This window comes from Nomascus leucogenys, chromosome 8 (genome assembly GCF_006542625.1).
Source record: "Nomascus leucogenys isolate Asia chromosome 8, Asia_NLE_v1, whole genome shotgun sequence".
NCBI classification, from domain to species: domain Eukaryota; kingdom Metazoa; phylum Chordata; class Mammalia; order Primates; family Hylobatidae; genus Nomascus; species Nomascus leucogenys.
Window position 1 is genome coordinate 19,274,672 of NC_044388.1, and position 25,411 is coordinate 19,300,082.

General features: G+C 40.3%; 1 protein-coding gene across 3 annotated transcripts in view; it reads left to right on the plus strand.

Annotated features, from left to right (window-relative positions):
• MRPL3 (mitochondrial ribosomal protein L3) overlaps positions 1–25,411 on the plus strand; it is a 91,840-nt gene that overhangs the window by 60,082 nt on the left and 6,347 nt on the right. For 2 of the 3 annotated variants that reach the window (XR_004031284.1, XR_004031285.1), the window contains exon 12: positions 3,964–4,161. The exons of the other annotated variant lie outside the window; for it this stretch is intronic. The gene's annotated coding sequence lies outside the window, so the exon portion shown is untranslated. Of the gene's footprint in view, positions 1–3,963; positions 4,162–25,411 lie in introns of those variants that run through there. 3 annotated transcript variants of the gene reach the window in all.

A 25,411-nucleotide genomic window follows, 5' to 3' on the forward strand; every position in this document is an offset into this window, starting at 1 on the left:
TCATTCTATCTAACTATGTTTTTGTACCCACTAACCACCCCCACTTTTTCGCAGCCCCACTACCCTTTCCAGCCTCTGGTAACCATCATTCTGTTAATACTTTATATCTCCATGAATTCACTTGTTTTAATTTTTAGCTTCCATACATGAGTGAGAATATATGAAATTTGACTTTCTGTACCTGGCTTGTTTCACTTAACATAATGTCCTCCAATTCCATCCATGTTGTTGCAAATGAAAGAATCTGATTCTTTTTTATGGCTGAATAATATTCCACTGTGTATATGTACTACTTTTTCATTATCCATTTGTCTGTTGATGGACACTTAGGTTGCTTCTAAATCTTGGCTATTGTGAATAGTGCTGCAGTAAACATAGGAGTGCAGATATCTCTTTGATATGCTGATTTCCTTTCTTTAGGATATATACCTAGCAGTAAAATTGCTGGATCATATGGTACTTTTGTTTTAGGTTTTTGAGGAACCTCCAAACTGTTTTCCATATTGGCTGTACTAACTTACGTTCTCACCAACAATGTGTGAGGGTTTCCTTTTCTCCACATCCTTGCCAGCATTTGTTATTGCCTAACTTTTGCATAAAAGCCATTTTTACTGTAGTGAGATAATATCTCAATTGTAGTTTTGATTTGCATTTCTCTGATGATCAATGATGTTGAGCACCTTTTCATGTACTCATTTGCCATTTGTATGTCTTCTTTTGAGAAATGTCTATTCAGATTTTTTGCCCATTTTTAAATTGTCTCATATTTTTTCCTATAGAGTTGTTTGAACTCCTTATTCTGGTTATTAATCCCTTGTCAGATGGATAGTTTGCAAATATTTTCTCCCATTCTGTGGGTTGTCTTTTCACTTTGTTGATTGAATCCTTTACTGCACGGAGGCTTTTCCATTTCATGTGATCCTATTTGTCCATTTTTGCTTTGGTTGCCTGTGCTTGTGGAATATTACTCAAGAAATCTTTGCCTAATTGCTCTAAGACTTCCAGTATTATGTTGAATAAGAATGCTCACAGTGGGCATCCCTGCTGTGTTCCAGATCTTAGAGGAAAAGATTTCCATTTTTCTCCATTCAGTATGATACTAGCTGTGGGTCTGCCATACATTGCTTTTATTGTATTGAGGTATATTCATTCTTGACCCAGTTTTTTGATGGTTTTTATCATGAAGAAATGTTGAATTTTATTAAATGCTTTTTCAGCATCAATTGAAATGATCATATGATTTTTATCCTTTATTCTGTTGATATGATGTATCACATTGATTGATTTGTGTATGTTGAACTGTCTTTGCATCCAAGGGATGAATCTCACTTGGTCATGGTGAATGATCTTTTTAATATGTTGTTAATTTTGGTTTGCTAGTATTTTGTTGAAGATTTTTGCATCAATATTCATGAGGGATATTGGCCTGTAGTTTTTTTAAATGTATCTTGGTCTGGTTTTGGTATCAGGGTAATACTGGCTTTATAGAATGAGTTTTGAAGTATTCCTTCCTCCACTTATTTTTTGAGTTTGAGAATTGGTTTTCATTCTTCTTTAAATATTTAGTAGAATTCGGCAGTGAAGCCATCAGGTTTAAGCTTTTCTTTGCCAAGAGACTTTTTATTATGGCTGTGATCTCATTACTTGTTATTGGTCTTTTCAGGTTTTGGGTTTTTTCATGATTCAATATTTGTAGGTTGTATGTGTCTAATAATTTATCCATTTCTTCTAGATTTTCAATTTGCTGGCATATAGTTGCTCATAGTAGTCTCTAATGATCCTGTGAATTTTTGCAGTATCAGTTGTAATGTCTCCTTTTTCATCTCTGATTTTGAGTTTTCTTTTTTTCTTAGTCTAAAGATTTGTCAATTTTATCTTTTCAAAAAAACCAATTTTTCATTTTGTTGTTCTGTTCTATTTTTTGTTTCAGTTTCATTTATTTCTGCTTGATATTTATTATTTATTTCCATCTACTAATTTTGAATTTGCTTTGCTCTTGCTTTTCTAGTTCTTTAAGATGCATTGTTGGGTTATTTGAAGTTTTTCTACATTTTTGATTTAGGTAATTTTTGCTATAAATTTTCCTTTTAGTGCTGCTTTCCCTGAATCTCATGTTTTGATATGTTGTGTTTTCATTTTTGTTTGTTTCAAGACATTTTAAAATTCCCTTCTTAATTTCTTCATTGATCCACTGGTCATTCAGGAGCATATCATTTAATTTCCATGTGTTTATATAGTTTCCAAATTTTCTTGTTATTAGTTTCTAGTTTTATTTATTTGTGGTTAGAGAAGATACTTGATATGATTTCCATTAAAAAAATTAAGTCTTGTTTTGTGGCCTAACATATGGCCTATCCTTGAGAATGATCCATGTGCTGAGGAAAATAATGTATATTCTGCAGCTATTGGCTGAAATGTTTTGTAAGTATCTAATCTATTAGATCTATTTGATCTGTAATGCAGATTAAGCCCAATGTTTCTTTGTTGATATTCTGTCTGGAAGATCTGTCCAGTGCTGCAAGTGGGGGTGCTAAAGTCTCCAGCTGTTACTATATTGGGGTCTATCTCTCTCATTAGCTCTAATAGTATTTGCTTTATATTATACCTGGGTGCCTTAATGTTGGGTGCATATATGTTTACAATATCCTCTTACTGAATTGACTCCTTTATTGTCATATAATGACCTTCTTTGTCCTTTTTATAGTTTTTGTTTTGAAATTTATTTTATCTGGTGTAAGTATAGCTACTCCTACTCCTTTTTGGCTTCCATTTTCATGGAACATCTTTTTCTATACCTTTATTTTTAGTCTGTGTGTGTCTTTATAGGTGTAGTATGTTTCTTGTAGGCAACAGATTGTTGGGTCTTATTTTTTAATCAGTTTAGCCACTCTGTTTTTGTTGTTGTTGTGATTTGTTTGTTTGTTCTTAGAGACTGGGACTCACTCTGTTGCCCAGGCAGGTGTGCAGTGGTGCACAATTATAACTCACTGTAACCTCAAACTGCTGGGTTCAAGCAATCCTCCCTCCTCAGTTTCCCGAGTAGCTGGGACTACAAGTGTACACCACCACACTTGGCTAATTTTATTTTTTGTAGAGATGAGGTCTCACTATGTTGCCCAGGCTGGTCTTAAATGCCTGGGCTCAAGCAATTCTCCCACCTCAGCCTCCCAAAGTACTGAGACTGTAGGCACGAGCCACTATGCCTAGGCCACACCCTATGTCTTTTGATTGGAGAGTTTAGCCCATTTACATTTTATGTTATTAGTAATAGATAAGGACTTAATACAGCCATTTGGTTGTTTTCTGGTTGTTTTGTGGCCGTCTTCCTTCCTTCCTTCCTACCTTCCTTCCTTCCTTCCTTTCTTCCTTCCCTCCCTCCTTTCTTCTTTCCTTCTTTCCTTCTTTCCTTCCTTCCTTCCTTCCTTCCTTCCTTCCTTCCTTCCTTCCTTCCTTCCTTCTTCCCTTCTTCCTTCCACCCATCTTTCCTTCCTTTTTTGTGAAGGTGATTTTCTCTGGCAGTAGGTTTTAATTTCTTGCTTTTTATTTTTAGTTTTTTTGCATCTGTCATAAGTTTCTCGATTTAAGGTTACCACAAGGCTTAAAAATGACATCTTATAACCCATTATTTTAAACTGATGACAACTTACCATTGACTGCAGAAACTAACTAATGAAGAAGCAAAGAGAAAATTAATAAAAACTCTACACTTTAACTTCATTCCCCCTGCTTTTTAACTTTTTGTTTCTGTTTATACCTTATTGTACTGTCTATGTCTTGAAAAGTTGCTGTAGTTATTATTTTTGAGGGGTTCAACTTTTAGTCTTTCTACACAACATATGAGTAGCTTACACACTACAATTACAGTGTTATAATATTCTGTGTTTTTCTGTGTACTTACTATTATGAGTGAGTTTTGTACATTCAGATGATTTCTTATTGCTTATTAACATTCTTTTCTTTCAGATTGAAGAACTGCCTTCAGCAATTCTTGTGGGATAGGCCAGGTGTTGATGAAATCCATCAGCTTTTGTTTGTCTGGGTTAGTTTTTATTTCTTCTTCATGTTTAAATGATATTTTCACTGAGTGTACTATTCTAGAATAAAAGTTTGTTTCCTTCAGCTCCTTAAATGCCACTCTCTCCTGGACTGTAAGGTTTCCACTGAGAATTCTACTGCCAGATGTATTGGAGCTCCTTTGTATGTTATTTATTTCTTTTCTCTTGCTTCCTTTAGGGTTTTTTCCTTTATCTTTGATCTTTGGGACTTTGATTATTAAGTTCTTTGAGATAGTCTTATTTCACTTAAATCTGCTTGGTGTTCTATAAACTTCTTGGATTTGAATATTAATATCTTTCTCTAGGTTTGGAAAGTTTATTTGTTATTATCTGTTTGAATAAACTTTCTACCCTGATCTCTCTCTTTACTTCCTCTTTAAGACCAATAACTCTTAAATTTTGAGGATATTTTCTATATCCTCTAGTTTCAATAAATCTTAGATTTTTCCCTTTTGAGGCTATTTTCTATATCCTCTAGTCATGCTTCATTCTTTTTTATTCTTTTTTCTTTTGTCTTCCTTCACTCTATATTTTCAAGTAGCCTGTCTTCAAGCTCACTAATCCTTTCTTTCACTTGATCAATTCTGCTGTTGAGAGATTCTGATGCATTCCTCATTATGTCAATTGTGTTGGTCAGCTCTGGAATTTCTGCCTTATTTTTAAAAAATTATTTCAATCTCTTTGTTAAATTTATCTGATAGGATTCTGGAATGTTTCTCTATGTTATCTTGAATTTCACTGAGCTTCCTCAAAACAGCTGTTTTGAATTTTCTGTCTGAAAAGTCACATATCTTTGTCACTCTAGGATTGGTCACTGGTGCCTTATTTAGTATGTTTGGTGAGGTCATGTTTTTCTGGATGGTCAATGCTTGTGGGTGTTCATTGATGTCTGGGCGTTGAAGAGTTATGTATTTATTGTAGTCTTTGCAGTCTGAGCTTGTTTGTACCTGTTCTTCTTGAGAAGAATTTGATGTCTGGGCATTGAAGAGTTACGTATTTATTGTAGTCTTTGCAGTCTGGGCTTGTTTGTAGCCATCCTTCTTGAGAAGTCTTTCCGAGTATTCACAGGAACTTGTGCATTGTGATCTAAGTCTTTTGTCACTGTAGCTGTGTCTGCATTAGGGGACACCCCAAGCCCAGTAATGTTGTGACTATTGCAGACTTTTATAGGTACTGCCTTTGTGGCCTGGGGTAAGATTCAAGGGAATTCCCTGGATTACCAGGCAGAGACTCTTGTTCTCTTCTCTTACTTTCCCCCAAACAGAGTCTCTCTCTGTGTTGAGCTGCCTGGAACTAGAGGAGGTGTGACACAAGTATCCCTGTGGCCCCCACCAATGGGACTGCAGTGGGTCAGACCTAAAGCCAGTGCAGCACTGGGTCTCACCCAAAGCCCACAGTGACCTCTGCCTGGCCACTGCTGATGTTCACTCAAGGCCCGGAGCTCTTCAGTCAGCAGGTGGCAAATCCAGCGATGTTTGTGTCTTTCCCTTCAGGATGGCAAGCTCCCCACCAGCCCAGGGCTGGTCCAGAAATGCTATTCAGGAGCCAGGGCCTGGAGTCAGGAACCTTAGAAATCTGCTCTATTCTACTGTGGCTGAGTTGGCACCAAAGCTGCAAGACAAAGTCCTTCTCACTCTTCTCTCTCATTTCCTCAACCTGAAGGAGTCTTTCTTCACAGCCACCACCACCTCAGGCCTACGGCAAGTACTGCTTGGCTACCACTGATGTTTACTCGAGACATGAAGGCTCTTCAATAAGCTTGTGGTGAATGCTACAAGGCCTGGGTCTCTCCTCTCAGGGAAACGGGCTCCCCTCTGGCCCAGGACAAGTTCAGAAATGTTGTCCAAGACCCAAGGCCTGGAATTGGGTACCTCAGGAGCCAGTTTGGTGCTTACCCCACTATGGGCTGAGCTGATACCTAAGCTGCAAGACAAAGGTCCCTTATTTTTCCCTCTCCTTTTCTCAAACAGAAGAAGTCTCTCCTTATGGCCACCACAGGTCAGAATATGTTGGATCTCCCCTGAAACCAGCACAGCACTTTGTCTCACCTAAGACCCATGGAGAGTACTACGTGGCCACCACTGGTGTTTATTCAAGGCCCAGAGTTCTTCAGTCAGCAGGTGATGAATCCTGCCAAGACTGGGTTCTTCCCTTCAAGGCAATGGGTTCCCTTCTGGCCCAGGGTGTACCTAGAAATGTCATTCAGGAGCTAGGGCCTGGAATGGTTTTCTGTTATACCGTGGTTGAGCTGGTATCCACATTGCAAGACAACATCCTCCTTACTCTCCCCTCTTTTCTCCTTAAGTGGAAGGAAGGAGTCTGTCCCAGAGCTCTGAGCTATGCTCCTGGGGTTTGGGGATTAGGGAAGGGATGATGCAAGCACTTCCTTGGCTGCTCCATCTGGTGTCTCACTAGGGTTTGTATACCCCAAGTCCACTGGATTCAAAGCCCAGTAACACCAGGGCTTGATTAGGATATGCGGCCCTTGTGGTCTAGAATACCTTTCAAGTTTATTTAGAACCCCAGAAGGCTTTAACCTGTGGTGATGAGATTAGCTGGAACTCAGGTTCCAGTTGCTGGAAGAGATGATTCCCCTCTGGCTAAAGGCTGATCTAAATGCTCCTTCCATGGGTGCCAGCTGAGTTCTGCCCTGTGTTGCTTTCCACTATTATAGGGCAGCACTGAGTTTCAATGCAAGTTCCACAATCACTGCCCTGTCCCTCCCCCAAGTACACAGATTTTCCCCTCCACATCATGTGGCCACTGCCAGGGGATGGGGGAGGGGTGGTGCTGGCAATTCAGGACTGTCTTTCCTACTCTCTTCAGTGCCTATTTCCTTGATATGATGTTAAAACCAGGTACTTTGATCACTTACCTGATTTGGGGTTCTTATGGAGATGCTTTTTTGTGTGGATAGTTGTTCAACGTGTTACTCCTGTGGGGGGAATGATCATTGGAGGGTTGTATTTGGCCATCTTGCTTCTGTTAACATTATTTAATTTTTTTTTTTTTTTTTTGAGATAAGGTCTTGCTCAGTTGCCTAGGCTGGAATGCAGTGGAATGATAATAGCTCACTGCAGCCTTGATCTCCCGGGCTCAAGACCCTCCTGAACAGCTGTAACTACAGATGTGTGCCACCACACCAGGCTAATTTTTTATTTTTATTTTTTGTAGAGATGAGGACTTTCTATGTTGCCCATGCTGATTTCAAACTCCTGCGCTCAACCAATTATTTTGCCTTGACCTCCCAAAGTGCTGGGAATACAGGCCTGAGCCACTGTGCCTGACCTGTTATCATTATTGATAGCTCTGAAAAGTTTCTTTGATCTTTAGTGCTCCTTACTAGTGAAGTTATGTAGGATTTCAGAATTGTGGTTGAATTAACAAATTATCCAGTTCCTTTCACATATGCAGTGGAAGATTTTGAGGTATGTTTTACGTGAGTGGGTGTAAAAATTGCTTCTAGGTATACTGATTGCTTAGTGCACAAGAATTATCCCATCAGTATACTTAGAAACCATTTCTGTGCCCAGTCACATACAACAAACCCTGTATTAAGGGTTTGAATTTATATATGAGCCAATGTCTGCAAAACTCTCCTAAGAAACCAGCCTGCTACCTTGCTAATGAGTTATCCACCTCACAGGTGTTAAGAAAGATCACTTCCTGGCAGGCCAGGAACTTTAGAAAATTGGGTAGACTTCAAGACGATAGGAACTAACCAAATTTACAGGTTCTCCAGGACAAATATGGTGGAAAGGTTTATTGGTCTTTGTTTCCAAGCTTTGGGGTAGGAAAGAAAATAGAGACTTTCCCAAGTTCAATTTGAGAGTCCTAATCTTTGACATATTCATTTTATACTTGCATGAAAGTCGTTTATGTAATGTTTTGAAAAGTATTCTTTAACACCTACACTATAAATATACCAGCACTTTTGTAATGTGCCTCCATAGCCCAATCTTCCCACCCAGGTTATGCTATACAACCAGATTAAGCCTCCCAGTGCCCAGCTCGACTAGATCACTCCCTTGCCCAAAACACTACAATAGCCCCTTCCTCTGGGTTCAAGATGGTTGGTATTCAAGCCCTCTTACCATCATACCCCAGCCTCTCTACATCTACCCTGGGCTCCAGGCACACAGAATTCTTCACCTCTCCAGACACCTTTTACTCTTTCACCTCACAATTACTCTTATTGTTTTCTCTGCATAGAATGGCGTCTGGTTAAATCTTCTTCTGTCCACCTTGCAAGGCTTTTATCAAATACCCCCTGACCACCAGCAGATATTCTTTCTTCTCTACTCCCACAGTCTTTTGATTTGAATATCCTTCAATCACATTTCATGTTGGTCTTATAGTCAAAACTAGATTTAAACACTTTAAATTCTTTGAGGACAGTGTCTAGCCCAGTCTTATGCATACAGTAGGTACCCAATAAAAGTTGATAACAAATGAATGAATGAACAAATTAGTTAATTCATTATACCATTTACCTAAATGTAATGGTTTGCTTTTTGTTTTTAAGAAAGAATGAAAGCTATTCCTTACCCTTATTGTGTGTGTCACCTTAAATATTTTCTTGTCATCCTTGTCTTAATGTGACTTACCTCAGAAGACAAGGATTCAAGTACAAGTACTTTATTTAAGAGGTTATCCAAGAAAATACCAGCAAAGGAGTAGGACAGTGAGTCAAGGAAAAGAAAGAGGCAATAAAGGGTATGTTATTAAGCCAGTTCCCACTGTGAGCAACAAGAGCTAAGTCCTATTGGGGTGATCTCGGGGGTAGTGCAAGACCCTCTTCAGAGCTGTCCCAACTAAGAGGTGAGGACTCTAAGGGGGTATTTATCTACCAATTGGGTGAGTGTTGCTTCTAGGGATATTGTCTCCTGAAACTTCTAGCTCGCCCCGCACACAGACCAAGCATACTCCCTTGGCCAGACAAAAACCCCCAAGCTGAGAGTCAATGGTGTTTGCAGCATGCAACTATCAGTGTGCTGAGGTGAGACACCTACAGCTTGTGCTATAATACTGGAGAAGCTCCCAGCCAAGCAACTCCATGTATGTTCTCCAGCTAAAGAGAAAAAACAAGTCCCATTCTCCCACTGTCTCTCTGTGTGTCCAAAGATGAATTTTTTTTTCTGATTATACTCTGACACCACAGGGTTCCATCACAGTCCTAGATTTAGCATTATGGTTTTGGAATATATTGACGGATCTCAGGAGTCAGGACTCATTGATGTTTGGCCATAAAGGAAACTAGACGTCTGCATTTTTTTTTTTAAGATTGTATAATGTGGCTGGGCACGGTGGCTCACGCCTGTAATCCCAGTACTTTGGGAGGCTGAGGCGGGCGGATCACGAGGTCAGGAGATTGAGACCATCCTAGCTAATACGGTGAAACCCTGTCTCTACTAAAAATACAAAAAAAAAAAAAAAAAAAAAATGAGCCAGGCGTGGTGGCAGGCATATGTAGTCCCAGCTACTCGTGAGGCTGAAGCAGGAAAATGGCGTGAACCCAGGAGGCTGAGCTTGCAGTGAGCCAAGATCGTGCCACTGCACTGCAGCCTGGGCGACAGAGCGAGACTGTCTCAAATAAAAAAAAACAAAAAAATCAAAGGTTGTATCAATTACAAGCAAGATGAGGCTGGTTGAGACTTCTGCTTGTCTTTATGGTATTACTTCTCTATGCATTTAATGTGCTCCCTCTGAGCTCCGTTTAGCATGCTATTTACTGTGCTGGGAAGCAGAGGGAGGAGGAAAGGCCAAATGCTAGAAATTTGAATCATCCTTGTTAATAAGATATTCTACATGCAAATAAGGAAAGAGAGGAGGGAGGTTCATATCCCTCTCCAAGGGGTGCTTGAAAAGCAATCACAGGAAGCCATCTGATCACCTCTGGAATGGAAACCAGAATGGAACACAGATTTGGGAACCCAGTGGGTCATGAGACATTTTAATTGGTGACAAAATTTAACCACCAATATGCTGCTCTACTGGTAGAGGGCTGATTGTCAGTTCAGAGTGGATAATTACACCTGGAGAAATGCTACAGGCCATTAATTTATGCACCAAGCTGCTAGTCCTCTACCACTTCCCTTCATCTTCCTCCCCCATCTCCAACATGCTTCTTATCTCTCCATGGTTCCAGTGTTCTTAGGGGCACATTCAGACTTGTAGTTTTACTCAGGAACAGTGGTTCTCAAACTTCAGCCATATCAGCATCACCCAGGAGACTTGTTAAAACACAGATTGCTGGAATATACTCCAGAGTTTCCAATTCAGCAGATCTGGGGTGAATTTACAGCTGTAACAAGTCTCCATGTGATGCTGATACTGCTGGTCCAAAGATCATATTTGAACACTGCTGCTCTGGGAAGAGCAGCAATTGGAGACAGATCTTTAGGGCCACCAAACATCTGCTCAGTCTTTACAAAACTGGTGAAAATATAGCACATATTCCAAAAACCCATGCATGTCACTCAGCTCAGCTTTAGGCTGAAACTATCAGAACATCCCATTCTGGGCCTCTGAATTTTGTAATTTGCATGAGAAAGACCTCAAAAATTATCCGATCCACAATGGTCTACATTTTCGTTTCTCCTAAAAGCTTGTGGATTTTACTTGAGACCCCAGATGCATTCTTTTCATTAAATATTTCACTCCCAAAAAGCCAAATAGCTGTCTGGTATAAGTATGACTGCTCTACATATGGGAAAAAAGAGTATGTATCCCAGGAATCAAATCTAGAGATTATCATGGACCATGAACCTGTTGAATTTAATGGAATTTGGGACTGGGGTCTTCTGGCTAAATAGTTGTGTCACTCTGGTTCCCTGGTCCTTTCTTTTCTTTTATCTTTTCTTTTCTTTTTTTTTTTTTTGAGACATGGTCTCACTCTATCACTCAGGCTGGAGTGCAGTGGCATGATCATGGCTCACTGTAGCCTCGATCTCTCAGGCTCAAGCAATCCTCCCACCTCAGCCTCCCGAGTAGCTGGGACTACAGGCATGCACCACCACACCCAGCTAATTTTTGTTTTTTTTAGAGACAGGGTTTTGCCACGTTGCCCAGGTTAGTCTGAAACTCCTGTGTTCAAGCGATCCACCTGCCTTGGCCTCCCAAAGTGCTAGAATTACAGGCATGAGCCACTGTGCTGGCCATAAATCCTTTCAATTAATTTTCTTACTTCAAGGACAGCCTTTGGGTCACACTGGGGAAAAAAAAAAGTAGCAGCTTTGGAAGTTAGAGCCCTGCATCCCAATATCCCAGTTTATTATACTTAATGGATGCTTTAGGCATTAGGATTTTATTTTCTCATAGAATAGTCAGAAAGGCTGAGTGGTCAAGAAAAAGGGGTAGTTCTCAATTTTTTTCAAAAGTAGAATTCCTTTATATGGTCAATTTTTTTTTTTTTTTTTTGAGATGGAGTCTCGCTCTGTCTCCCAGGTTGGAGTGCAGTGGCACAATCTTGGCTCACTGCAACCTCCACCTCCCGGGTTCAAGTGATTCTCCTGCCTCAGCCTCCCGAGCAGCTGAGGCTACAGGTGCATGCCACCATGCCCAGCTAATTTTTGTATTTTTAGTAAAGCTGGGGTTTCACCATATTGGTCAGGCTGGTCTCGAACTCCTGACCTCGTGATCTGCCCACCTCGGCCTCCCAAAGTGCTGGGATTACACGCGTAAGCCACTGCATCCGGCTGGTCAAAATATTTTATATGTTCCCTTCCCCATGTGAGTACCTATTAAATAGAAAGATAACTGACCCTTTAAAAAAACCCAACACCTAATGTCCCCAGCTTGGAACTACAGTGCAGGCTCAGCAGTTAGATGCCCAGTGGGTCATGGTCAGGCAGGCCACAGGGACAGGGACAAATGAGTAAAAGTGATCAAGTTGAGATGCGAGGTAAGGCAAGGCAAGCAGGCAGGAGGCAGGAAGCAGGAGTTCCCAGAAGCTGGAATAAACTCTAAAGTCAAGAACAACACAGCATAGACAAGAGATTTTGAAAATGAAGGAAGATATGGCCACCTTGCTTCTGGCAAAAAGTCTTCTCTATGTCTGTGGTTATATTAGCATCAGCTAATGCTAGGACATGGCCCTCCAGAGTCCAGGACTCAAAAAGTATAGATTAGTACAACGATCCTCAATACTTTACAGGATCTAATAATGTGGGTCTAGGAAAGGGAGGGCTAGGAAGCAACATATCAGTTAGAAGTCCAGATTCTGAAACCAAACTGCCTTTGTTCAAATTCTGCCTCTGCCACTTGCTAACTGTGTGACATTGGCTGGCCCTGAATTATTTGCTAGAGCTGGCTTGTCTGGTTCCTGAGAGCTGATTGTGCATATCTTTTCCCAACTCCCTGCTCAGTGATATTCTGTTGGTGGATTGAAATCAGCCATAGTAGGTATGTTCACATCATGGAAACCTAGTACAAATCAGGGCTGCCTCCATACTATCTCCACCCCCAGAGCTGGTTGTTAACCATCTACCACTGCTCACTGCTAACATTTATGGGGCTCAGAATAAAAGTCTAAAGACTTATCATGTATACATCCAAATATTTAAAAGTTATAGATTATTCTAGCAAACTGTCACATAGAATTATTCTTTTACCTTGGCAAATATATCTTCATAATGACCTGGAGTACCTCCTTTTTTTTTTTTTTTTTTTTTTTCTTTTGAGACAGAGTCACTATGTTGCCCAGGCTGTACTGGAATTGCTGGACTCAATGGTTCCTCCTGGACTACACGTGTGCACCATTGCACTTGGCTCTGGAGTGCCATTTTTAAACTTAGAATTCTAATGCTCTTCCGAGTTTTGTGCTAGGTGGCAGTGAGGGAAGAGCCAGCCCTCCTGTTTTCCCTCTCTTTCTACTCTGCCCCCAGCTCCGTCCCTCACCATGTGAGGACTCTCCATCCTACACACTCAAGCTGCCCCCAAACCTCACAATCAAAATAGCTGCTCCTTGGCCATCCCTCTGGCCCAAGGGTACACACATGTGAGGGGAGGTCCACACTCCGGAGGCCAGCCCTGGAGGAAAATGCGTGCACAGGACCTGGAAGTGTTCTCAGGGCTGTTTGTGCAGGGAATTCTAGGGTACGTGGCTGTGGTCTAGAAGGTAGAACAGAGCCTCCAGTTAAGCAAGCAGCTTGGCCCCACTAATTCCTCATCCCACAGGGAACAATAGGCAAGAGGAGACCAGAAAGGGGCCCTCTAAAGCCTAGGGCCCAGGTTCCTGTTGTCCAAGTCTAAAGGAGGTACTGACTTTGGGCCGGTTACGTAACCTCTCTGTACTCAGTTGTCTCTTTTCACTATAAATGGCAAATAAGAGTAGCAGTTACCTCCTAGGGTCATCATGAGAATTAAATATGTTAATACTTGTGCAGCACTTAGTGTTGGCCCATAAGTGCTCGTATAAGGTTTGTTACATATATAAAACAAACATTCATGACTTGAAATGCACACTGGACTGGAAGTCTAAAATCCTAGACTCTAGCCACTGTTTGCCATCTGTTAACTCAGGGACATCCCTTCACTTCTCTGAGACTCGGTTTTCTTACCAGTAAGAATGAGAGTTGGACTAAATAATCTTGAAGGTCCCATAATTTACCATGACTTATTTTTGTAATTAGTAGAAATTCCAGAAAAATCTTGTATTCACAAGGAAAGAAAAGATAAGATAGTTTCCATGGGGAGGAAAAAATTATCTCTAAACCTAGTATTTTTGACTGAATTAGAATTTTAACCACATATAACCAAATGTCATTTAAATTTCTCCCTCCTTAGGATGTATAATTTGAAGGGTATTCTTGTATTAATTATGAGTTTAGTATTATATTTTGATGACATTTACATTTGAAGAATCCCAGGCTGATCCTCCAAGGTCAGTGGCAGTGGAGTGACCTGCCCCTCAGCAAGGCTGCAGATACGACTGGCAGTGAGGTACCACACAGATGGTGGCCAATCTCCATAGCTCGTCTCGCCTGTTCCTTCCTCATCTCAGCAGTGCTCAAGGATTCTGTAGCAGTTATCTATTGCTATGTAACAAAGTAGCCAAAACTTAGTAGTGTAAACAGCAACTGCCATCTATTATTAGATCTTTCACAGGTCTGAGTTCTGACTAAGCTCAGCTAGGTGGTTCTTACTTGGGGTCTCTCATGCATTTGTTTGTATTCAGATGGTGGCTGGGGCTGGGGTCATCTCAAAGGCTTCTTCATCCACATCTCCAGTGCCTGGTTTAGGTAGACTCAAGCAGCTGGGAGCTGGAATGGCTGGGGCTGCTCAGACATCTCTCTGCTCTCGACATGGGCTCTGCACCTGGTCCCCCAATACAGCAACTTCAGAGTGGGCCTATTTCTTGCATGACAGCTGAGAGAACCAAAGGTGCATGTTCCAAAGAGAGACCCAGGCAGAAGAAGCTCTATCACTTTTCATGATCTAAACTTGGAAATCACACAGCATCACTTTTGCTACATTCTATTCATTAAAAATGAATCATTAAAGTTGGCTTGTATGCAAGGGGAGGGAAACTAAAGTCCACCTCTTGCAAAAAGCAGTGTCAAAGAATTTGCAGACATGCTTTGAAACCACCACAGATTCCTCCTACAGAGATTGGATGAAGTTAGAACCCAAGGAAATAGACAGGGGCCTCCCTTCCCAAGGAAGTTCGTAAGCCTTGGGGAAAGAAGAGGCCAAACTGAAGTCCGCAGGGACCAAGTAAGGAGCCACACTCCTCATAGAAGGCTAGGAAATCCTCAGGCAGAGTGGGGCTTTGTTGGCCTGTCCCTTCAGAGTCCAGCACAGGGTCAAGCATGCCCTGCAGGTGAGGGCCCTTACTCTGTGCACCAGGAGAAGCTAGTTTTTCCAAGTCTACACTCTTCTACCTGTAGAATCTGCCCCTTCTTGGGGAAGACAATGACTAGCTGGACCAATTCTGTGATTCTGAGGGAGTCTCCTGAAGCAAAGCAGTTCTTTTGAACACTAGACCTACCATCGTTTCCCTACAACTAGATTAAGGGTTGGGGCCAGTTGGACAGTACATCTAGCTAATAACTATGTATCTAGGTAAGAAGAACATATTTACTAGAACTCCTCTCTGAGAGAAGGTAAAATATGATAGAAATACTCTGGTATTTCTTTGATGTTTGAGTCTCAAAGGGTATACTTTATAAATGCTTTAAAATTGTCTTTTGTCACATAACAAACCACCCAAAACTTAGTGGTTCAAAGCATCAATAATCTATTATTTCTCATGATTCTGTGGTTTGACTGGACAGTTTCTCTTCTAGTCTTACTGGGGCTCACTCGTGGCTGTATCAGCTGGTTTGGTTGGGTTTTGAGGCTTGCTTTGACCAACATAAAATGGCAGAAGTGTTGTTTATCAACTTTTGAGACTGGGCTTTAAGAGACAATACATGTTTTACTTGGTACAATGCCCAGAGACCAACATGTAAGAAAGCCAGTCTGGCTCCAGGACCGTAAGCGGCCATGTGGAGGAGATCAGAGGTGCCCCAGCCAACAGCCACCACCAATTGTCAGACATGCAAGGGAAGCCATCTTGGCTTGGAGTCTGTTTCCTCCTTGGAGGAATTTGTAGCCATTTTGTTGCACTCTCCCTCAAGAAACACTTGATTTCTTCCAAGGAAGGTGGGCCCTGGAAACTCAGGACTTAAGGACCAAAGCTGAGCTGTTTGGGAACACTAAGTGTGAGACTGATCCCTGCCTCCAGCATTCCCTATCTCTGCCCTTAACCCTCCCTCAATCCCCCAGCTTTCATCTGAATGTATATCTTAAGGCTATTTAAAAGGGTACTAAGTTATTAGCCTTACTGCATTAGTATCCGCATGCCTCAGTATGACCTTACCTGTCCACTCCCCCATGCCCAAAATTTATGGCAAAGATTCTCTGATACCCACTGAAGGGAGAACACCCAAGTGGCCATAGAAGATCCCATCAACCTGAGAGATGAAATAAACAAACAGAGGGTGGGCACACCATTTAAAAATAGAACTCTGATCCACAAACTCAGCAGCAACCAGTCCAGAAAGCCAAACCACCTCTGCAGCAATTGGTCTAAAATGGTTGCAACTTGGCCAGCTTCCAACTCAGTACCAACCAGAGAAAAACAAATATGCTCCCCAACCCAATCACATAGGATGCCTTGCTTCTAGTTAGCCCATTTCCTGCTTCCCCATACCAACAACTTCCAATCTAGCAAACATGAAGCCTTCCCTTTTCACACTATAAATCATTCACACTGCACTGCTTGCCTTTGAGTCTGTGCCAATCAAAAGGAATGGAGGCTGACTCTCTTGCTATAGCCAACTCTGAATACATAGTTTCTGTTTATTTTCATTAGAGTGGCCTTCATTTATTTCCACAAACCCAAGAGTTTCCCTCTAAAAAGGACTACAGAAGTAAGTTTTGTTGAGAGGTGGTAATGGTTTGCGCCTGGTAGCAGAGGAGCAGGTGAGAACCAGAGGGTTTCTGAAAATATTTTGAAAGGAAGCTGTAGGAGTTGCTGATGGATCAAACATGTGGTGAGAGAAAGGTTAAGATGACAACAAGTTTTGGACACTAAGCAACTGAGTGAATGATGAAACCATTTTCCAAGATGGTGAACATTGGATCAAGAGTTTAATTTTAGACATTTTGAGGTTACTGTTGAAGGTGTAAATTTAGGAGTCACCAGCTAGTAGATGGGCCTTAAAGTCATGACACTGGATGATATCACACTGGGAAACACCATTTCTTTTACTCAATATGAATTGAGCACTTACTATGTGCCAGACATTATTTAAGCTTTGTGGATTTAGTGGAAGAAGACATAGACACTGGCCCACCATTGAGAAGTATATAGCATGAATTAACAGCACTGTATTGTACATTTTAAAAACATTTGTTAAGAGGGTGGAGCTCATGTTAAGTGTTCCCACCATGATACATTTTTTTTAATTGCAGTTTTGAGATCTTGCTACTGGAATTTATTCATGCCAGTGAATAGGGGACAAATATGAGAAGCAGTAATGAGAGATATGACCCAGCAGGAGACTTCTGAGTTGAGACTTAACTAAATGATTTGTTGTTAGTCAGGTGAAATGGAAAGAAGAAATCATTTCTGGCAGGGGTAAGAACATGTGCAAAGGTCCTGTGGAAGAAGAGAGCTTACCATGATGGACAGACAAGAGGCCATTTGGGTTATGAGCTCAGAGGTGGAGGGGCAGCCTCATGGGAGATAAACAGGCAGGGTCTAGACCATGTAGGACCTCACAGGACATGGAAACATACAGAGTTTGGGTTGTTGTTGTTTTCTAAAAACAATGGGAAGTGAGAGGAGGATTTTAAGTGTGGAGGATACAGGATCTGATTGGTTTAAAATACAGGGTCCCCAAACCTACCCTTGGAGACTCTGATTTAGGAGGTCTGTCCTGAGACAGGTTATTTGAATTTTCAGCCAGCACCCCAGGGCATGCTGTCATACTTATGAACCCCACTTGAAGGAGTACTGGGACATTCCTATTTCTCAAAGTGTTGATAAGTATCCAGTGACACTAAACAAGATTTGGGCATTGCAGAAGTTTGCCTCAGAAAGGGATACCTGTGGCCGGGTGCAGTGGCTCATGCCTGTAATCCCAGCACTTTGGGAGGCCAAGGCGGGCAGATAATGAGGTCAGGAGATCAAGACCATCCTGGCTAACAAAGTGAAACCCCATCTCTACTAGAAATACAAAAAAAAAAAAAAAAAATTAGCCAGGCGTGGTAGCGGGCGCCTGTAGTCCCAGCTGCTTGGGAGACTGAAGCAGGAGAATGGCATGAACCTGGGAGGTGGAGCTTGCAGTGAGCCGAGATGGTGCCACTGCACTCCAGCCTGGGTGACAGAGCGAGACTCCATCAAAAAAAAAAAAAAAAAAAAAAAGAAAGAGAGAGAGAGAAAAGAGAAGAGAAGAGAAGAGATACCCGTGGGGTTTTACCAAGGCCGTATGGTGCCTGATTAAAATAGAAGAGAATGCATGGAGAGGAATGTGCTACCTTGCAGGCACAGAAGGCAGAGGACTCTGTCAGCCTGCTAACCATGTGTGTGCTCCCAAGACAGCCGGCTTTGCATAGTTTCTTTTCTCTTCATGGTAGTTAAGCTGGACTTTTCAGTAGCTGGATTTCAAAATTGTAAGTTCATAATTCCCAAGACTGGTGTTTGGAGAGTATCAGCTCCAAATTTTGGGAAATCTCTATTGAAGCTCCTCTTCCTATTCTCCTTGCTGCTCATACGAACCTTTTCTCTGAGAAGTTAGTACCCACAATATTTGACTTCAGTTTACTAATTTGTTGACAAATACCGCTGTAGCTCAGCCAAACCCTCACCCCTCACCCCTTCTGTGCAATGATTTGTCTTCATGCCCCTTGCATTCCTGAAATGAAAAAGAGGCAACAGAAAAATAATCAGCAATTGTGACTTTATTACCTCTAAAATTTGAGAGTTTATTAAAAACAAGTATGATCTAAAGGAAATGAAGACACAAAAAGGTATTTGAATGCTTTTTCTTGGTCTCATGAGAATCTGGGCAGGTGATGGTGGCTTGAACTAGGGTTGTGACAGTGGAGATAGAGAGAAATCGACTGAATTGCCAAACAGTTTGGAGGTAAAAGCAACTGCAATTTCACCTTTAGTCCTTTGGCTAGATTGCAAAAAGAGTTCTCAAATAATTACTAGGATTTTTCGTGATCAGGGTGACAGGATTATGGGAAGGCCCTTCCTTAAATGACAGAATGCAAATCTCCCAGAGAAAGATAGCACCATCTCAGTCCTTTTCTAGCCTTATCACCTTCGTGTGACTGACTTGACACTGACACGTGCACAGGAGTCCCAGCCCAAAGGCCTTACTGGCCTGGCAGATAAAGTAAAAGCCCCTCTACTTGGAAAAGAATAAACAGGGGTCAACACTGTTGCCAGGCAACATTCAGAGTGCTGAGAACAGTGGGGATCTGCAAATCAAGCCTTCGTCTGGAAACAGCAGTTTTCCCAGCCTAGCCCATTGCTAGCTCCTGACAAGGTGAGCACAGGATTGCTGGTTTCTGCCTTTCTAAGAGAAGCCAAAAAATGTGGATTTTTCAAAAAGTGTGAGATCTTTTCAGTTTTAAATATTGGAAATCAACTCAAACTTTAAGAAACTCTGTTGTCCAGACTGTATGCTCAGACATTAACTCATTTAATCCTTACATTCATCCTATGAGGTTAAGTGTGATTGTTCTGTTCTGCGGATGAGAAAAACAAGTCTCAAATGGCGTGGGGCTTGCTCTATTTTAGTCCAAGATCATAGGCCTGAGTTTCTGTATCTGTAGAATGAGGAAGGGGTGGTTTCTGAGTCCCCTGAACTTGGGTGCGAGGGTCTGTACCAATGAAAATGTGGGCTGTTTGCTCAGAAACAAATCCATAGGCTTCATCATATTTTTAAAGAGATTCCTGATCCAAGCGGGCTGGGTGTCTCCATCCCAGAGAGGACTGGATGAATTCTAGAAGGTAATCAGATGTCCAAAAACATGAAAAGATGCTCGGCTTTCCTGTAGTCAGGGAAATGTAAATGAAAGAAATGGGCTTGTCAGAAAGATTAAGGTATGCATGTCTAAGTGCACATGGCTGGCGCAGTGAAACTGTAAATGGCTCATTCAATCATTTATGGATCCTTTGGTCACCCACTTTTCTCTTTCTGTCTGTGGTAGTTCTAGAGCTGAGACATGCTGACATGTGCCCAATAGTGTCACAATTTCTGTGCACCAACCTTCAAGGAACAATTTTAAAGTTCAGTGCTTCAGATTACACTGTTGAAGGCCAATTCTAGCTGTTTAAAACCATTCGGGTGTCTTTTTAATGGTTTTATAACACCCTGTCCTCTATACTGCAAAAAAATTTTCGGTAATAATCATGGAATGAAACTAATCATAATGAAGGTAAGAAAAGAAATGCAGACTGAGAATGTTTCTATTATTGTATTATGTATGTATAATTATGCCAAAAATTTAAAAATTAAATATTTCAAAAAGGAAAAATAATTATTAATGTTTTAAAATTGTATCAATCTGATTTTTCAAAAAAGAAAAAAATTACCAACTTTATCTCAGTAATGAAAACATTATATTTCTGTTTTAAAAATATTTTTATATTTCAATTGTTTTTTGGGGAACAGGTCGTGTTTGGTTACATGTATAAGTTCTTTAGTGGTGATTTCTGAGATTTGGCACTCATTATCCAAGCAGTGTACACTGAGCCCAGTGTGAAGTCTTTTATTCCTCACCCTCCTCCCACTCTTTCCTCCCAAGTCCCCGAAGTCTATTGTATCATTCTTATGTCTTTGTGTCCTCATAGCTTAGCTCCCACATAGGAGTGAGAACTCATGATGTTTGGTTTTCCATTCCTGAGTTACTTCACTTAGAAAAATGGTCTCCAGTTCCATCCAGGTTGCTGCAAATGCCATTATTTCATTCCTTTTTATGGCTGAGTAGTATCCATGATATGTATGTATGTGTGTGTGTGTGTGTGTGTGTGTGTGTGTATACATATATATATAATATACACACATATAATATATACACATATATACACATATATGTGTATATATAATATATATATTATATATGTATGTATATATACCACATTTTCTTTATCCACTCCTTGATTGATGGGAATTTGGGCTGGTTCCATATTTTTGCAATTGTGAATTGTGCTGCTGTAAACATCTGTGTGCAAGTATCTTTTTCACATAATGACTTCTTTTCCTCTGGTAGATACACAGTTGTGGGATTGCTGGATCAAACCATAGATCTACTTTTAGTTCTTTAAGGAATCTCCACACTGTTTTCCATAGTGGTTGTACTAGTTTACATTCCCACCAACAGTGTAAAAAGTATTCCCTTTTCACCACATCCATACCAACATCTATTTTTTTTTTATTTTTTGATTATGGCCATTCTTGCAGGAGTAAGATGGTATCACATTGTGGTTTTGATTTGCATTTTCATAATAATTAGTGATGTTGAGCATTTTTTCATATGTGTTGGCCATTAGTATATCTTCTTTTGAGAACTGGCCATCAGAGAAATGCAAATCAAAACCACAATGAGATACCATCTCACACCAGTTAGAATGGCCATCATTTGAAAGTCAGGAAACAATAGGTGCTGGAGAGGATGTGGAGAAATAGGAACACTTTTACACTGTTGGTGGGACTGTAAACTAGTTCAACCATTGTGGAAGTCAGTGTGGTGATTCCTCAGGGATCTCGAACTAGAAATACCATTTGACCCAGCCACCCCATTACTGGGTATATACCCAAAGGACTATAAATCATGCTGCTATAAAGACACATGCACACATATGTTTATTGCGGCACTATTCACAATAGCAAAGAGTTGGAACCAACCCAAATGTCCAACAACGATAGACTGGACTAAGAAAATGTGGCACATATACATCATGGAATATTATGCAGCCATAAAAAATGATGAGTTCATGTCCTTTGTAGGGACATGGATGAAACTGGAAAACATCATTCTCAGTAAACTATCGCAAGGACAAAAAACCAAACACCGCATGTTCTCACTCATAGGTGGGAATTGAACAATGAGAACTCATGGACACAGGAAGGGGAACGTCACACTCTGGGGTCTGTTGTGGGGTGGGGGGAGGGGGCAGGGACAGCATTAGGAAATATACCTAATGCTAAATGACGAGTTAATGGGTGCAGCAAAACAACATGGCACATGGATACATATGTAATGAACCTGCACATTGTGCACATGTACCCTAAAACCCAAAGTATAATAATAAAAAAAAAGAGAGAGAATTGTCTATTCATGTCCTTAGCCCACTTTTTGATGGGATTGTTTGTTTTGTTCCTGCTAATTTGTTTGAGGTCCTTGTAGATTCTGAATATTAGTCCTTTGTCAGACATATAGATTGCAAAGCTTTTCTCCCACTCTATGTGAGAGAGAAAAGGCTGTCTGTTAACTCTGCTGATTATTTCTTTTGCTGTGCAGAAGCTTTTTAGTTTAATTAAGTCCCATTTATTTATCTTTGTTTTTGTTGCATTTGCTTTTGGGTTGTTGGTCATGACGTCTTTGTCTAAGCCAGTGGCTAGAAGGGTCTCTCCAAAGTTATCTTCTAGAATTTTTATGGTTTCAGGTCTTAGATTTAAGGCTCTGATCCATCTTGAGTTGATTTTTATATAAGGTGAGAGATGAGGATCCAGTTTCATTCTTCTACATGTGGCTGGCCAGTTATCCCAACACTGTTTGTTGAATAGGGTGTCCTTTCTCCACTTTATGTTTTTGTTTGCTTTGTTGAAGATCAGTTAGCTGGAAGTATTTGGCTTTATTTGTGAGTTCTCTATTCTGTTCCATTGGTCTATATGCCTATTTTTATATCAATACCATGCTGTTTTGGTGACTGTGTTAGTCAGAGTTCTCTAGAGGGACAGAACTCATAGGATATATATAGAGAGAGAACTTTGAGAGGTTGAAGGGGAGTTTATTAAGTGTTAACTCACATGATCACAAGGTCCCACAATAGGCCGTCTGCAAGCCGAGGAGCAAGGAAAACCAGTCCCAGTCCCAAAACTGAAGAACTTGGAGTCCGATGTTCGAGGGCAGGAAGCATCCAGCATGGGAGGAAGATGTAGGCTGGGAGGCTAGGCTCGCCTAGTCTTTTCGTGTTTTTCTGCCTGCTTTATATTCTAGCTGTGCTGGTAGCTGATTAGATGGTGTCCACCCAGATTAAGGGTGGGTTTGCCTTTCCCAGCCCACTGACTCAAATGTTAATCTCCTTTGGCAACCAAGATGAATCTCCAGACACAACCAGGATGAATACTTCGCATCCTTCAATCCAATCAAGTTGACACTCAGTATTAACAGTGACAATAGCCCTATAGTATAGTTTGAAATCAGGTAATGTGATGCCTCCAGATTTGTTGCTTTGCTTAGGCTTGCTTTGGCTATATGGGCTCTTTTTTGGTTGCATATGAATTTTAGGATTTTTTTTTTTGTAGCTCTGTGAAGAATGGTGGTGGTATTTTGATGAAAATTGCATTGAATTTATAGATTGCTTTTGGCAATATGATCATTTTTACAATATTGATTCTACCCATCCATGAGCATGGGATATGTTCCCATTTGTTTGTATCATCTATGATTTCTTTCAGTAGTTTTGTGATTTTTCTTGTAGAGGTCTTTTACTTCCTTGATTAAGTATATTCCTAAGTATTTTAATTTTTTTGCATCCATTGTAAAAAGGGTTGAGTTCAAGGGGTCAGATTCTCAGCTTGGTCACTGTTGGTGTATAGCAGAGCTACTGATTTGTGCATATTAATTTTATATCCTGAAACTTTGCTGAAGTCATTACTAGTTCAAGGAGATTTTTGGATGAGTCTTTAGGGTTTTCTTGGTATACAATCATATCATCAGCAAACATGACAGTTTGACTTCCTCTTTACCTATTTGGATGCCCTTTATCTAATTATCTTGTCTGATGGCTCTGGCTAGGACTTCCAGTACTATGTTGAATAGAAGTGGTGAAAGTGGGCTTCTTTGTCTTGTTTCAGTTCTCGGGGGAACGCCTTCAGCCTTTCCCCATTCCATATAATGTTGGCTGTGGGCTTGTCATAGATGGTTTTATTACATTGAGGTAAGTCCCTTGTATGCTGATTTTGCTGAGGGTTTTAATCATAAAGGGATGCTGGATTTTGTCAAATGCTTTTTCTGCATCTATTGAGATGATCATGAGGTTTTTGTTTTTAATTCTGTTTATGTGGTATATCACATTTATTGAGTTGCATATGTTAAAGCATCCCTGCATTCTTGGTATGAAACTCACTTGATCATGGTGGATTATCTTTTTGATATATTGTTGGATTCTCTTAGCTAGTATTTTGTTGAGGATTTTTGCATATATGTTCATCAGGGATATTGGTCTTTAGTTTTCTTTTTTGTTACGTCCTTTCCTGGTTTTGGTATTAGGGTGATACTGGCTTCATTGAATGATTTAGGGAGGATTCCCTCTTTCTCTATCTTTCGGAATAGTGTCAATAGGATTGGCACCAATTCTTCTTTGAATGTCTGATAGAATTCAGCTGTGAATCCATCTGGTCCTGGACTTTTTTTATTGGCAATTTTTAAATTACCATTTCAATCTCGCTGCTTGTTATTTGTCTGTTCAGAGTTTCTATTTCTTCCTGGTTTAATCTAGGAGGGTTGTATATTTCCAGGAATTTATCCATCTCCCCTAGGTTTTCTAGTTTATGCACGTAAAGGTGCTTATAGTAGCCTTGAATGATCTTTTGTATTTCTGTGGTGTCAGTTGTAATATCTCCCATTTCATTTCTAATTGAGCTTATTTGGATCTTCTCTGTTTTGTTTAGTCTCATGAATGGTCTATCAATTTTATTTATCTTTTCAAAGAACCAGCTTTTTGTTTCATGTATATTTTATAATTTTTTTGTTTCAATTTCATTTAGTTATGCTCTGATCTTTGCTATTTCTTTTCTTCTGCTGGGTTTGTGTCTGATTTATTCTTGTTTCTGTAGTTTCTTGAGGGGTGACCTTACATTTTGTATTTGTGCTTTTTCGGACTTTTTGACATAGGCATTTAATGCTATGAACTTTCCTCTTAGCACCGCTTTTGCTGTATCCCAGAGGTTTTGATAGATTGTGTCAATATTATTGTTCAGTTCAACTAATTTTTTAATTTCTATCTTTATTTCATTGCTGACCCAACAATCATTCAGGAGTAGGTTATTTAATTTCCATGTATTTTCATGGTTTTGAGGGTTCCGCTTGGAGTTGATTTCCAATTTTATTCCCCTGTGGTCTGAGAGAGTACTTGATATAATTTTGATTTTCTTAAATTTGTTGATACTTGTTTTGTGGCCTATTATATGGACTATCTTGGAGAATGTTCCATGTGCTGATGAATAGAATGTATATTTTGCAGTTGTTGGGTAGAATGTTCTGTAAATATCTGTTAAATTCATTTCTTCTAGGGTATAGTTCAAGTCCATTGTTTCTTGGTTGACATTCTGTCCTGATGACCTGTCTAGTTCTGTCAGTGGACTATTGAAGTCCCCCACTATTATTGTGTTGCTGTTTATCTCATTTCTTAGGTCTAGGAGTGATTATTTTATAAATTTGGGAGCTTCACTGTTAGGTGCATATGTATTTAGGATTGTGATATTTTCCTGTTGGACTAGTCCTTTTATCATTATATAATGTCCCTCTTTGTCTTTTTTAAATTGCTGTTGCTTTAAAATTTGTTTTGTCTGATATAAGAATAGCTACTCCTGCTCACTTTTGGTTTCCATTTGCATGGAATATCT